The sequence below is a fragment of the Protopterus annectens genome, chromosome 16.part0 (assembly GCF_019279795.1).
Source record: "Protopterus annectens isolate FY-2018-M chromosome 16.part0, PAN1.0, whole genome shotgun sequence".
Classification (NCBI taxonomy): Eukaryota; Metazoa; Chordata; order Ceratodontiformes; family Protopteridae; genus Protopterus; species Protopterus annectens.
The window spans coordinates 198083854-198097981 of NC_056750.1; the positions used below are offsets into that span (position 1 = coordinate 198083854).

The 14128-nt window shown below is 40.5% G+C and overlaps 1 protein-coding gene across 1 annotated transcript in view; it reads right to left on the reverse strand.

Moving 5' to 3' along the window:
• The window catches only part of LOC122790866 (rho guanine nucleotide exchange factor 40-like), a 1619416-nt gene that overhangs the window by 515688 nt on the left and 1089600 nt on the right, over nucleotides 1-14128 (reverse strand). The gene's annotated exons all lie outside the window — the stretch shown is intronic.

Sequence of the window (14128 nt, forward strand, 5' to 3'; positions counted from 1 at the left end):
GCATTAAGTGTTAGCAAGTTGACCTTTACCCTCATTCAAATAATATCCCATATTCATAACCACTAATGCACCTCCCTTATCAGCTGGCAGAATCGCAATGTTATGGTTGTGCCTAAGTTCATCTAAAGCAACCCTTTCAGATAGAGAAATGTTTTGTCCCACAATACAAGATTCCCTATGTGGGAAATGTAGTTTATTAAGCATACAAGATTGCAGTACTAGCTTTTGTTGGTTTGACAGACATGTTACAAAATATCAAAATAAGATAACTTGCTGTAGCTGGGGGCCCCCCAGGAACAGGTTGCCCCCAGTGACCTCAGGGTTGACTGGTCCCTAAAGTCGGCAATGTCTTCTTGTTAAAAGTTATTTGTAGTTTTACATTTTGTTGATATAAAAGAGTTGTGCACTTAAACATTAACAGGAAATGTGTCTGTTTTTTGTTTTGTTACTAGGAAGCATGTTTTACTATTCAGGTTCATAGGTTCATAGGTAGGTACTAGGCTATCTGCCCTGGGGCATTTATAAGCCTAGCCAGAGTGTATTTGGTTTCCGCCTCCCTATTAGATTAACCTACTGTGCCTCTGTAACGTAGGTCACAGAAGGTACCCTTTTAAGATTAGTTTACTGTGCCTCTGTCTAGCAGGGATACAGAAGAGATCCCAGGGGTGAATTTGCGATTTCCCATCCACGCGTCCAGATTTCGCTTGAAGAGGGTCAGCGAGGGGCTATGTCTAACATGAATTGGGATTCTATTCCAGAGTGAGGGGAGCCTCTGGGAAATGAATCTGTCCCTCCAGCATGTCCTATTTATTTTTGTGCTGAGGCTTAGGTCCCTGGAGCATGTAGCTCTAAGGGACTTGGATTTTTTGAGGTGGAGCATGTCCATTAATTCTGGGTCTGACATGGCTTTGTACGTCAGGCATAGATCGCCTCAGAGTAGGCGGTAAGCAACTGAGTACAACTGGAGTTTCTTTAGTCGAGCTGCATAGGACATCTGTTTGTAGCCCATGATCCTCTTGGTGAGGTACTTTTGGGGTCTCTCCAGTTGCAGCAGATGTCGGGTAAGGTACATCCCAAAAGGGGCATTGTATTCAATTATGGGCCTGATGAGTGACGAGTAGAGGGGCATAATGACCTCTCTTGATCTAGATGCGAATCCTTTCCTGATAAGGTGGGCTATATAGAAGGTCTTTCTAACCACTTTGGCAACGTGATTATCAAAGGAGAGATTACTATCTACGTTGGTCCCCAAATCTCTAATTACTTCTTCCGTACTTAATGGATTACCACCTATGTGGTAATTTGTGGGCACCTTGTTTTTCCCAAAGGGGATGACTATGCACTTTTTAGCATTTAGCTTGAGGCCGTGGCTCTGGCACCAAGCATCCATCTCTGTGAGACCCTTTTGGAGGATGCTTGGGTCAACTGGAGATTCGATTATGACCCCCAGTTTGCAGTCATCTGCAAACTTTGTCAGCCATAATCCCCCCGTGTTAGCCTGAACCTCAGAGAAGTATATACCGAACAAGAGAGGTCCCAGAACTGAGCCCTGTGGGACGCCACTTGTAACTGGTTTGGATTCGGACATGGCACCTGCGATTCTGACCATGTGGGTTCTATCTCTGAGCCAGTTTGCAACCCATCTTGTGATATAGGGGTTGATATTTAAGCTGGTAAGCTTATTTATGATGCCCGAGTGGGGTATTGTGTCAAAGGCTTTTGCGAGGTCCAGGTAGGCTGTGTGGACTACCTTGCCCTCATCTATGGCTTTGTTAACTGTTTCAAAGAAATCAACTAGGTTTAAGAGGCAAGATCTGCCCTTAACAAAGCCGAATTGGGTAGGGTCCAGTGTCTGGAGGCTCCCAATGTCTTTGTTTAAGAGTTCCATGATAATACACTCCATAGCTTTACAGACCAGACTAGTCAGGCTTATGGGGCGATAGTTTCCGGGGTCCGTTGTGGCACCACCTTTGTGGAATGGGACCACTGTAGCAGTATGCCATTCTTTGGGTACAAATCCTGTAGTAAGACTAGGTTTGAACAGTGACTTAATGTGAGGGTTCAGTTCTTCTTGGAGCTCGTGTAAGACACAGCCTGGGACACCGTCCGGTCCCATAGATGCTGTGTTTTTTGCTTTGGAGAGGGCAGCTTTCACCTGTACATCTGTGATGTCAGGGAGGTTACATTCAGTTGAGATAGGCATTTGCTCCTTTGGGGGGGGAAGGGGGGGGTTTGCGCTGAATCTGTCTGCCAGGATGTTGGCTATGTCTGTAGGTTCGGTATATTTTGTACCGTTATGCAACAATTCAGAGCATATCTGGGAGTTTCCGCCCATGTTCCTGACATAACTAAAGAAGGCCTTGTGATTATCTTTAGTGTCTAGGGCAATTTTTCTTTCGAAACTGTCCTTTGATGATTTTATGAGGGATCGAAGTTTCTTGCTAATACTGATCAGAGATGCCTTCCCTTTTTGGGATTTTGCTCTGTCATGTAGTAGCTTCCTCCTTCTGTTGTATAGCTTATTTATGGCCGGGGTCCACAAGACTGGTCTCCTGTTTTTGGAGGAGTGAGTCTTGGTTTTATTTGGGATAGCACGATCCATGCATTCCTGCAGGTGCTCACAGAATGCATTTGTAAAGGATTCTATGGATTGGGCTGTATTATCCTCTGGCCCAGGGGCTTTGAAGGATTCCACCTCAGTCTTGAGAAGTGCAAAGTTGGCTTTTGAGAAATTCTTTACAGTGATTTCCTTGGCTGGGGGTGGGGATGGGATATGGATGTCCAGGGAAATTTGTTTATGGTCTGATCTTACCAATGAGGGGTTTACCTCTGGTGTGGAACATAGAGTCCCCATGTTGGTGATGACCAGGTCCAATATGTTGTTCCCTCTTGTGGGAGTGGTGACTAGTTGTTTCATTGCATTAGAGTTTATAAATTCAAGGAACCATTGGGCGAGGGTGTTTGGGCTTGAGTAGTTTTCCCAGTCAATGTTTGGGTAGTTGAAGTCACCCAATAACATAGTGTTTGGAGAGACCTTCATATTCTCCAGTGTTCTCAGGAATGCCAAGTGGGGTTCCTGTAATAGGGAGGGTGTTCTGTAGCAGGCTACAAACTGAAAGGCAGTTTTGCCCGCTGTTAGTTGCACATGAATGGTTTCTGATGCTTCGCGCAGTGCCACTAACCTGGAAGTGTAGGTATCTTTGATGAATATAGATACTCCCCCTCCTTTTGTGCTTCGGTCCGAGTTTTGGGGCCGAAACACATGGTATGAGTTATAACCTGGTAGTGCTGGGGTGCTCTCAGGAGCCTTGAACCAGGTTTCTGTTACTGCACAGACATCAATTTTCTCCATACTGAGGAGAGCCTCGAGTGCGTGCATCTTGAGGTTTAGACTTCTGGCATTGAGTAGCATTACCTTTAGTTTTTTTATCCTTGGGTTGTCTATGGAGGTGGGTTTGTCCTTTGAGCCTTGCCTAAAAAAGGCACTATGGGGGTGGCAAGAGCCTTGGCCAGTATATGAAAGCCTAAGGGTGACAGGGTGTTAAATAGTCATTATCAAAAAGATAATGATAAATATAGATGGCAAAGGAATGGAAATCACATTATATGTACTGTCTATAATGAAAGAGCAATGCATTAATTGTACTAACATGTTACTGGTACTGACATGTTATATGGATATCACTACTATATATATTTAACAGATAAGTTATTACCTAGGGTTCCTGTATGCTGCTTTGTCAACCTTATCCTTTCTTCAATGTTATACAACTATAAAGTTGGTCTATGCATATGTAAGGGGTGTGGGGGTGTAGGAGGTGTTCCTAAAAAAAAAAAAAAACTCTTGTAGATTGCTTTGTAGGAGTAGCAAAGCTATATTTGATTTATGATTTAGCCATTACTTAAAAGTATTTTATAATTTTTTATGTGTTTTAGCAATGCTATATTTGAGATAATGCTCCTAACAATACTAAATGTTATAACTACTGCAGAGTTTTTGAGTCCTGAAACAGTAAGAAGAAAAATATGCTTTGCATATTATTAGAAATGTGTATGGATATGTGGCAGTTATGCAGATGGGTTACTTCTCCAAAGAAAAAAGGCCCTGAATAGGATTGCTCTGGTTTGCACACAGAAAAGTCACTGAGACCATGCCCTTCTTATAAACAGTTAAGTATTTTTTGTTTGTTTATTTTTTTATTACCACAATGGCGTTGTATGCTTTCTTATTTTTCTTATTGTTGTTACAACACGAGTCTTGTGGTTAGCAGCCAATGGCAAAGATAATGGAGAAAAGAACAGAAAGCAGAAGATGAAGCAATTCTGTGTCAGACAACATAACAGGCTTACTAGCAAGCGTTAACACTGTCATTGGTGGTCTGTTTTCAGTGTTCTAATGCAAAGCATTGAACCAGCTGTGTGAATTACCACATAAGTGCAGAGGAGTAAACTTCTCTCTTTTTTAATATGTTTTTATTTATTTTTCTTAATTCACGTCCAAAAAATATAATAGTGAAGGTCAGAATTTATACACATACATAGTATGTGTTCAAAAAATTGTTGAGTACATACAATATTGGATAGTTCACTGTAAGTTTTACAGGTAGCATATAATATAAGCTTTAGTATAAAATACATACATAATAAAAGAGAAAGAACATGACTAAACTATATACATCATTTACATATGGTGCCACAGAAACAAAGGTATCATTTACAAAAATTGAATAACCCATAGAAATGAAATTCAGTTTGGCAACATTTACAAAACTCTTAGCAGACTTATACAAATGTGGTCAGGAATTTTATTTATATGTATGTTATAAGTTAATTGGTGTGTCTTATTCTGTTAAAATGTGATCAAGAAGGAAACTCCAATATTTCAGCTGGTGTGTTTTCTTTTTTTTAATCTGTGATTAATTTATGGGAAGATATGTACTTACATGCCATATTTTTAAAACACATCCAGTCCAGGGCAATTGTGAATGATCTAACCAATTTTCTGTAATATATAATTTAACTAGAGCGAAAAGTGTAATTAGGATATGTAGTTTTTGCCTCGATAGTTTACTTGAATTAATATTCAATATTGCAAATTCCCATGACAGAGTTGTTTTTTCGTAGCCCATTTTTACCAACCTTACTCTGAGGGCACACCAAAGATTATAGGAACATTTACAACACCAAAAAATGTGCAATAAATCAGCATTCGGAATTAAACAGGATGGACAACTAGAAGAGATTTCAGGATATAGTGATTTAGTTTATCCGCAGTTAAGTATGCATTATTATTTATCATTAATTGTGTATAAATAAGTTTCTAAAACGGTGTAAGTTTCAGAATATTTTTAGTGCTTTGTAATTTCTGCTCTATAGAATAATCTCCTGTCTTAATATGCCAATAATTTGAATATACCAGGGATGACTGGTATCTAATATTAATTATCAGTTTGTACACGTGTGACAGCAATTTTTTTTCAATAATAGGAATTTCCATAGCATTACAAATAATTCAAATTTATTTTCGCTAGGTTTCAGGTCAACCATTAAAGGGGAAGTCAGATCTAACAATTGCCTTAATATGATTGTATAGTTCTTGTTGAGGTTATTAAGAGATCTAATTTCCTCACTGGGTTTCCCCTTGTATTTTATATCCCATAGGTGCCAGTGTCTAATTTTTGGATAATTATCGAAGTTTATCATTTTCTTGCTCAACCTAATATTTGGATTGAGATTAATTGGTTGGAACAAAATTAGGGAATTGCTTAGATTTATTGAGTTCAGGAATTTTTGGAAAGTAAGTATTCTTTTTCTGAGCAGGGCATGCATTTTTGTGTTTAAGATTTTCTTGATTAATGAAGGGAAGAGCTTTAGGGTTGATTTTAAATGTTTGGATATGAGCATACCATATTTTATTTCACAACGGGGAACCTTCATTTTTTTTAGGATTAAAATCAGCAATTTGTAAAATTCTATTAGAACAGATAACGGCTTGAAGTCTGGAAGGCCCATTCCAATTTTTCCTTTAGGAGATATTAATCATCGATAGCTAATTCTGGTAGATTTAGGGTACCAGAGATATTCTGAGAGTTTTGTTATTATGGATTTAAAGAATTTTTTTGGAAGCATTATGTTTGTTGCATTAAACTGGTATAAAAACTTGGGAAATATATTCATTTTTATAAGTGCCACTTTTGAAAGAAAAGGCAGCTTAATTTAACCTATCTTTGATTATCTTTTTGTATATTTTCCCATGTTGTAAACAGGTTTGCTTGTAATGGTGAATTATAGTTGCTATCAAAATTTACACCTAAGTACTTAAAGCTATATTTTATTTTTATTTCTGTTTGTGGGAAATAATTTTCTTTATGACCAAGTGGGTTTAATGGGAAAATAAGAGATTTGTTTGACTTTATTTTATAATTTGAAATCCCAGAGAATTTGTTTATAGTTGAGATAATTTTATTTAATTCTGTGTTATGGAGTTCCAAATATATATTCAAGTCATCAGCAAATGTGGTTAGGAATAATCTTGTATTTATTATTTTTGGTATATGATAGAAGGATTTTTGCTTTAAATATAGGAAAAGGGGTTCTATATATAAAGTAAATAGATATGAGGAAAGGGGGCAACCTTGTCTGGTTCCATTTAAAATGTATATTGGTTTTGAGTTTGTTTTATTTATATAAAGAGTTGTGTGGGACTTATACAGTACCTGAATCATTTCTACATATTTTCTCAGGATATTATAGCAGGATAATACACAGAAAAACAAAGACAGGTTAACCCTATCAAAAGCTTTGTTCACATCAAGTACCAGAACATATCTAGGGTTTTTCTTATGTTTAGTAAGCTGAATTGCTGCATCTAATGTCAGCATTTTATCCCAGGTTTGTCTGCAGTTCATGAACCCTGATTGTTCAGATGAGATTATATAAGGCACCATCTTTTTCAATCTATTGACTAGTAGCAATGCATAGATTTTAACATCAAGATTAATCTGGTTTTTGGTCTATAGTTCAAAGGATTTTTTTGTCTGAGTTATTTTTCAAGATAAAAATTGTTTTTGAGTTGTTTAAATACAGATCAGTAATACCATGATTCCCTCACATAATTAAAGACCTTTAATAGGATTGTTGATATTATTTTATGAAATAGTTTGTAAAATTCGGATATAAAACCATCAGGTCCTGGAACTTACCATTTTTTAGTTTGTTTATTACCAGTAGAATTTCTTGTTCTGTAAACGGGCTCTCCAGTGATACCTGCTGTTCATCACTGATTGTAGGAAAAGTGATGTAATTTAGAAATTCATATGGGCCATAAATCTGAGTGTAGATAATTTCAAATCTGTTAATTATACTGGTTGTCATGTTATATAGGTTGCCCAAGTAAAATAATTCCATGATTGTTGGGACTTTTTGCAAAACATTTACTATTCTTGTTAATATCTTAGATGGTGTTTGCACCCACTTAACATATTTAGCTAGTGCCCTCATTTCCAATAGTGAGCATTGCTATTCATGCAGTTGATAAAGTTCCTTTTGCAAACTACACAAAAGTAAATCGAGTTCCGGAGAGCTTCCTTTATGAGTTTGTTTTTCTATCTCATTTATTCTATCAGTTTGTTTTTTTTCTTTTTCTTTTGATGCTTTTTTATAAAAGCTGAACTTCTGAATCAAAATTCCTCTAATTCTAGTTTTGCTGGCCGCCCACTGAATATCATAAGGTATGTTTGTTTTATGCAAGTTTTCATAAAGCTCTTCTAGTATGCTTTTCATTTCCTGTTGTACATTGTTTTTTAAGTAAGTTTGGATTTAAGGACCAGTTTGATTTCAATAGAACAGGTAGAGGAGTAAAGTTCTGACTTGTCAAAGAACTGTTTCCTGTGCCAAGTGTACAGGGATTGAATCTTTTCAACTTTGTTTGCCTACTGTGTGACCTTGAGCAGTCACTTAAATAGACAACATTTTGGGGAATATCAGAATTTGGACTAAGCTTTTTAATTCTCTCCTGGACTTCATTCCTAGTATCTACCTATGAACCTATCTGTAGTATAGCCAAAATGTCGAGTTTACTGCTCTCAGTATTGCTGAGAATCGTGCTGATCATCTGTCTCATTTCCAGAACTCCTACTGCAGCCACTGAACCAATGTGCTGCAATTGTGGATATGCAAGCCACACAAAAATTAGGTCTATGCTGATGGATATCACCCGATGCTTAAAAGCTAATTCACAATGCTCATGTCTGTACTGTAAGCAATAATGAATTCTAATTACAGACATAAATGGTTTGACGTTCATGCCAAAAATAACAATGGAAGACATGTCAAGCATTACTACAATGTCAGCCACAGTGCAAGTTTTTATAAGCATGAGTGAAGTAAGGTGCATGGGCAGTACTGGACAGTACCCTATTAAAGCATACATTCAGCTTGAGTGCATGCTTCCAGGTGTAGTGTTGTATTGGAAAATGATGCTCTATAGTACCAGTGCACAAAAAGTGTGTACAGGTATAATACTCATTATATTATTCAGGCATTAGTCTAGTTTATTTATTTGTAAAAAAATAAATAATAAAGTATTTTGGCTTTTCCCAGTTAGGGGTCGCCACAGAGGAACTCCCGTCTGCTAATGATTGGCAGTGGATTTTTACAGTGCCGAGTTGCCAGCCCGACGCCCAACCTTCAAAGAAGGGAGGGTGGCCTAATGGTTAAGGTGTTTGCCTAACAAACACAAGGTGCAGGGTTTGAGTCTCACAAGGTATAATTGGCTAGGCTTACAATTGCTTGGAAGGGCAGTTAGCCTAATACTAACCTATGAACCTACAAGGCACGCCCATTCACACACGCAACTACCTGCAGGTCTTTAACATCACTCGACCACAGGGATGACATGCAGACTCCACAGTCCAAAATGTGGATGATTGTTGCAGGGCTGTAAAATTGAACAAACCCTGTAACACTTTGAAATGAGGTTAAAGCTATATGCAATAATAAAAACTACTGCAGCATTGCAAAAAGTATATCCTATGTACTTTCAGTGGATGTTTCTTAGCTGAAAGCCAAAGTATGGTACCTTCAGGCATGGAAAATACAATATAGGTTGTAAGTAGAGAGTGTATGTGAACCAGTGATTAATTTGCTGTGCTTTAATGAAGTATTACATATAATATAATGGTAAATGGCAGATACATACATTAAGACAAACAATTATAACCAACAACTAAGTATTTTTTGTGGCTATAATGGTAAATGGCAGATACATACATTAAGACAAACAATTATAACCAACAACTAAGTATTTTTTGTGGCTTTCCCACTGTTATTAAGCTAGCGACTGCATTTCGCCTGTTTTACTGCTACTTTAAGTGATTTCTGCATTTTACACTGTTTATTGCACTTTAAGTTACTAATTGTTGCAAATTGTTTCTGTAGGCTACACACTAAAGTGCGCTAGCCGATTTACAGCATTTATAGCATTTACTGTCTGTTTTTTTTTCCTTCTCTCTGTAATAAAACAAAAAAATCTCTTGTTTTCCCACTTTACTGAACTAGAGTAGTCCAGTTTCAGAGTTGCTGATCCCTGGGCTTTGTTTTTAGTTCCTGTTACTGATCCATTGCCTTATTAGGAAGGAGGGAAGTTTCTTTGCTTACCAGTGGGAGTGGGAAGCACTGAGCGGCCTTTTTGTCCGATTTGGTGAAATTTCAGCCAGAAACTAGTAGTCCATTGGTCGTTTTGGGCCAATTCCTAGCTCCTTCAGCCCCTGCTATAAAACACGCTAAACTGTACTGCTGATCTAACCAGCATATCCTATAACTGAAAAGTTCATCTCTACTTGATTCCCAAGTAGACTATTCTCTATCTGTAAAGCCTAGCACTTACTCCTACAGTACTTGCACCTTGATAAAGCACTCTTATTATAGATAGTACCCCACCAGCCCAAAACCCACTTCCCCGGAGTCCTTTGAAAGTTCTTTATCTACTACTTCTAGTATGTCGAGGATCAGTTGCTAGTGTCCTCTCCAGCTCAACTGGTGAACCTGGGAATATTGAGGCAATGTTACAATTGCCTCATGTACACAGACAATCCTCTCCTTCTCCCACAAAACACAAATACATGCGAGAGATGCAACTATACGGCCAAACTGGAGGCTGAGCTCTCTCAACATAGGACTGGCAAGACCAGACAGGAGGAGAAGGCAACCACACACAATACATACCCAGTCACACATGGTACCATCACAACTTCAAATCATACACATACTCACACAAAGACATACTCGGAGGCTCTGGTCAAAAATTTACCAAAACAGCAGAGGCCACCAAAGCAGACACCCAAACAACTACCACCTCACGACCCAACACATGCAACACATAGACCACACAGTCAGAGTGTCAAACAGTCACAGCCCTTAAGGCCAAACAAAATGCCAGACACACTTGTCATTGGTGATTCCATAGTCAGACACACTGACGTCCCGCTCACCAGACTGAGTAAGGAGAAGGTCACAGTAAGCTGCCTGTCGGGCGCTAGAATCCGCCACATAACGCAAGCACTCAGGTCTCTAAACAGCAGGTACAAGCACGACTCAGTCATTGTCCACGCTGGTGTCAACGACCTGACGTACCTCCTTGGACTACATGAAAAGGGACGCCGAGGAGCTCTCTGATTATGTAGCCCAGGCAGGTATGACCCTGACCTTGAGCAGTATCCTACCTTCACCTAGAATGATGCCACAATACAGTGATAAGATGATCAGCTTTAATAATTGGCTTAAATTCTGGTGTCATTCAAAGGGGTCCAATGTCTGTCTGCCTGGGATGACATGCTGGACAACCCACGCTGCTCGCAAGGGACGGCTTGCACCTGTCACCCTGGGCTTCCGGATATTGGCAAAGGCTCTTGCCACCCCATAGTGCCTTTTTTAGGCAAGGCTCAAATTCTAAACCTACCACCCTAGAACACCAAAAAGGAAAAAAACTAAGGGTAATGCTGCTCAATGCCAGAAGTCTCAATCTCAAGATGCACGCACTCGAGGCCCTTCTCAATATGGAGAACATCGATGTCTGTGCTGTGACAGAAACCTGGTTCAAGGCTCCTGAGAGCACCCCAGCACTAACAGGTTTCACCTCATATCATATGTTCCGGCCCAAAATCCGGACAACACCAAGAAAGGAGGGGGTGTGTCCATATTCATAAAGGACACCCACACCTCAAGGTTGGTGGCAACGCACGATGCATCTGAGACCATCCAGGTGCAATTAACCATAGGCAAGACTGCTCTGCAATTTGTAGCATGTTACAGGCCACCCTCTCAAACTCAGGAACCTCACATGGCCTTCCTGAAAACATTGGAGGGATAAATGTATCTCCAAACACCATCATACTAGGTGACTTCAACTACCCTAATATAGACTGGGAACACTACTCAAGCCCGAACACTCTAACCCAAAGATTCCTGGAGTTCATAAACTCAAATGCCATGGAACAACTAGTCACCATCCCCACAAGAGGTGAAAACATACTTGATCTCATCATCACGAACATGGGATCAAAATGTTCAACACCGGAAGTATACCCCTCACTGGTGAGATCAGATCATAAACTAATCTCGCTGGAGGTCCTCATCCCGCCCCACCTGAAACAAAAAAGACCACAGTGAAAAACTTCTCAAAAGCCGATTTCACACTTCTAAAAACTAGTGTGGTCTCCTTTAAGGTCCCTGAGCCAGTGGCAAACATTACTCAAACCGCTGAATCACTTACAAATGCCTTCTACCAGCACCTACAGGACTGCATGGATCAGGCAATCCCAAACAAAACTAAGACTCTCTGTACCAAAGGCAAGCGTCCAGTCTGGTGGACCCCAGCCATAAACAAGCTCTACAACAAAAGGAGGAAGCTACTACAAGATAGAGCAAAATCCTTGAAAGGTAAGACACCTTTGATCATTATAAGTAAAAACTAAGAGCTCTCATAAAATCATCCAAGGCAAATTTTGAGAGAAAAATCGCCAAGGACTCTAAAGACAATCATAAGGCCTTCTTTAGCTATGTTAGAAACCTAGGAGGAAACTCCCAGATATGCTCAGAATTAGTTCAAAATGATGTGAAAATTACTGAACATACACACATTGCTAACATACTGGCTGACAGGTTCAGTGCAAACTTCTCCCCTCCCCCAAAAGGAGAGATATCTATTCCAGAGGATTGTAGGTCCCCAAACGTCTCCATCCTCCAGGTGAGAACTGCCCTCACTAAGGCAAAACACAGCATCCATGGGACCGGATGGTGTCCCCGGCTGTGTGCTTCATGAACTCAACGAGGAATTAAACCCACAGTTAGGACAGCTGTTTAATCTTAGCCTCACCTCAGGATACGTACCCAAGGAGTGGCGCACGGCGACTGTGGTCCCACTTCATAAGGGCGGTGCCTCCACAGACCCTGGAAATTACCGCCCATTAGCTTGACAAGCCTTATCTGCAAAGCCATGGAGAGGATCATAATGGAACTCATAAATAAAGACATAGGGAACTTGCAGACTTTGGATCCAACCCAGTTTGGCTTTGTCAAAGGCAGATCCTGCCTCTTAAACTTGGTTGACTTTTTCGAGACAGTCACCAAGGCCATTGATGAGGGAAAGGCAGTCCATACAGCCTACCTCGACCTGGCAAAGGCCTTCACACAATACCCCACTCAGGTATCATCGAAAAACTCATCAGCTTGAATGTAAACCCATACATCACAAGATGGGTTGCAAACTGGCTAAGCGACAGAACCCACAGGGTCAGAGTTGCTGGAGCCATGTCAGACTCAAAGCCTGTCACAAGTGGTGTCCCACAGGGCTCAGTCCTGGGTCCACTCTTGTTCGGCATCTACTTTTCTGAAGTACAAGCAAACACAGGAGGGTTATGGCTGACAAAGTTTGCAGATGACTGCAAACTGGGCGCCATAGTCGAAAACACATCTGACAAAGATATCCTCCAGAAGGGCCTCACAGAAACGGATAACTGGTGCCAGAGCCATGGCCTGAAGTTAAACGCCAAAAAATGCATAGTCATACCCTTCGGGAAAAACAAGGTTACCCCTAGCTACCATATAGGTGACAATCCACTGAGCACAGAAAAAGTCATCAGGGATCTGGGGACCCAAGTTGGCAGTAGTCTTTCGTTTGACACTCATGTTGCTAAAGTAGTTAGGAAAACCTTCTATATCGCCCACCTGATCATGAAGGGATTCACATCTAGATCAAGGGAGGTCATCGTCCCCCTGTACTCATCACTCATTAGACCTATGATTGAGTACAATGCCCCGTTCGGAATGTATCTGACCAGACACCTGCCTTATCTGCAAAGCCATGGAGAGGATCATAATGGAACTCATAAATAAAGACATAGGGAACTTGCAGACTTTGGATCCAACCCAGTTTGGCTTTGTCAAAGGCAGATCCTGCCTCTTAAACTTGGTTGACTTTTTCGAGACAGTCACCAAGGCCATTGATGAGGGAAAGGCAGTCCATACAGCCTACCTCGACCTGGCAAAGGCCTTCGACACAATACCCCACTCAGGTATCATCGAAAAACTCATCAGCTTGAATGTAAACCCATACATCACAAGATGGGTTGCAAACTGGCTAAGCGACAGAACCCACAGGGTCAGAGTTGCTGGAGCCATGTCAGACTCAAAGCCTGTCACAAGTGGTGTCCCACAGGGCTCAGTCCTGGGTCCACTCTTGTTCGGCATCTACTTTTCTGAAGTACAAGCAAACACAGGAGGGTTATGGCTGACAAAGTTTGCAGATGACTGCAAACTGGGCCATGGTCGAAAACACATCTGACAAAGATATCCTCCAGAAGGGCCTCACAGAAACGGATAACTGGTGCCAGAGCCATGGCCTGAAGTTAAACGCCAAAAAATGCATAGTCATACCCTTCGGGAAAACAAGGTTACCCCTAGCTACCATATAGGTGACAATCCACTGAGCACAGAAAAGTCATCAGGGATCTGGGGACCCAAGTTGGCAGTAGTCTTCGCTTGACACCCATGTTACTAAGGTAGTTAGGAAAACCTTCTATATCGCCCACCGGAACATGAAGGGATTCACATCTAGATCAAGGGAGGTCAT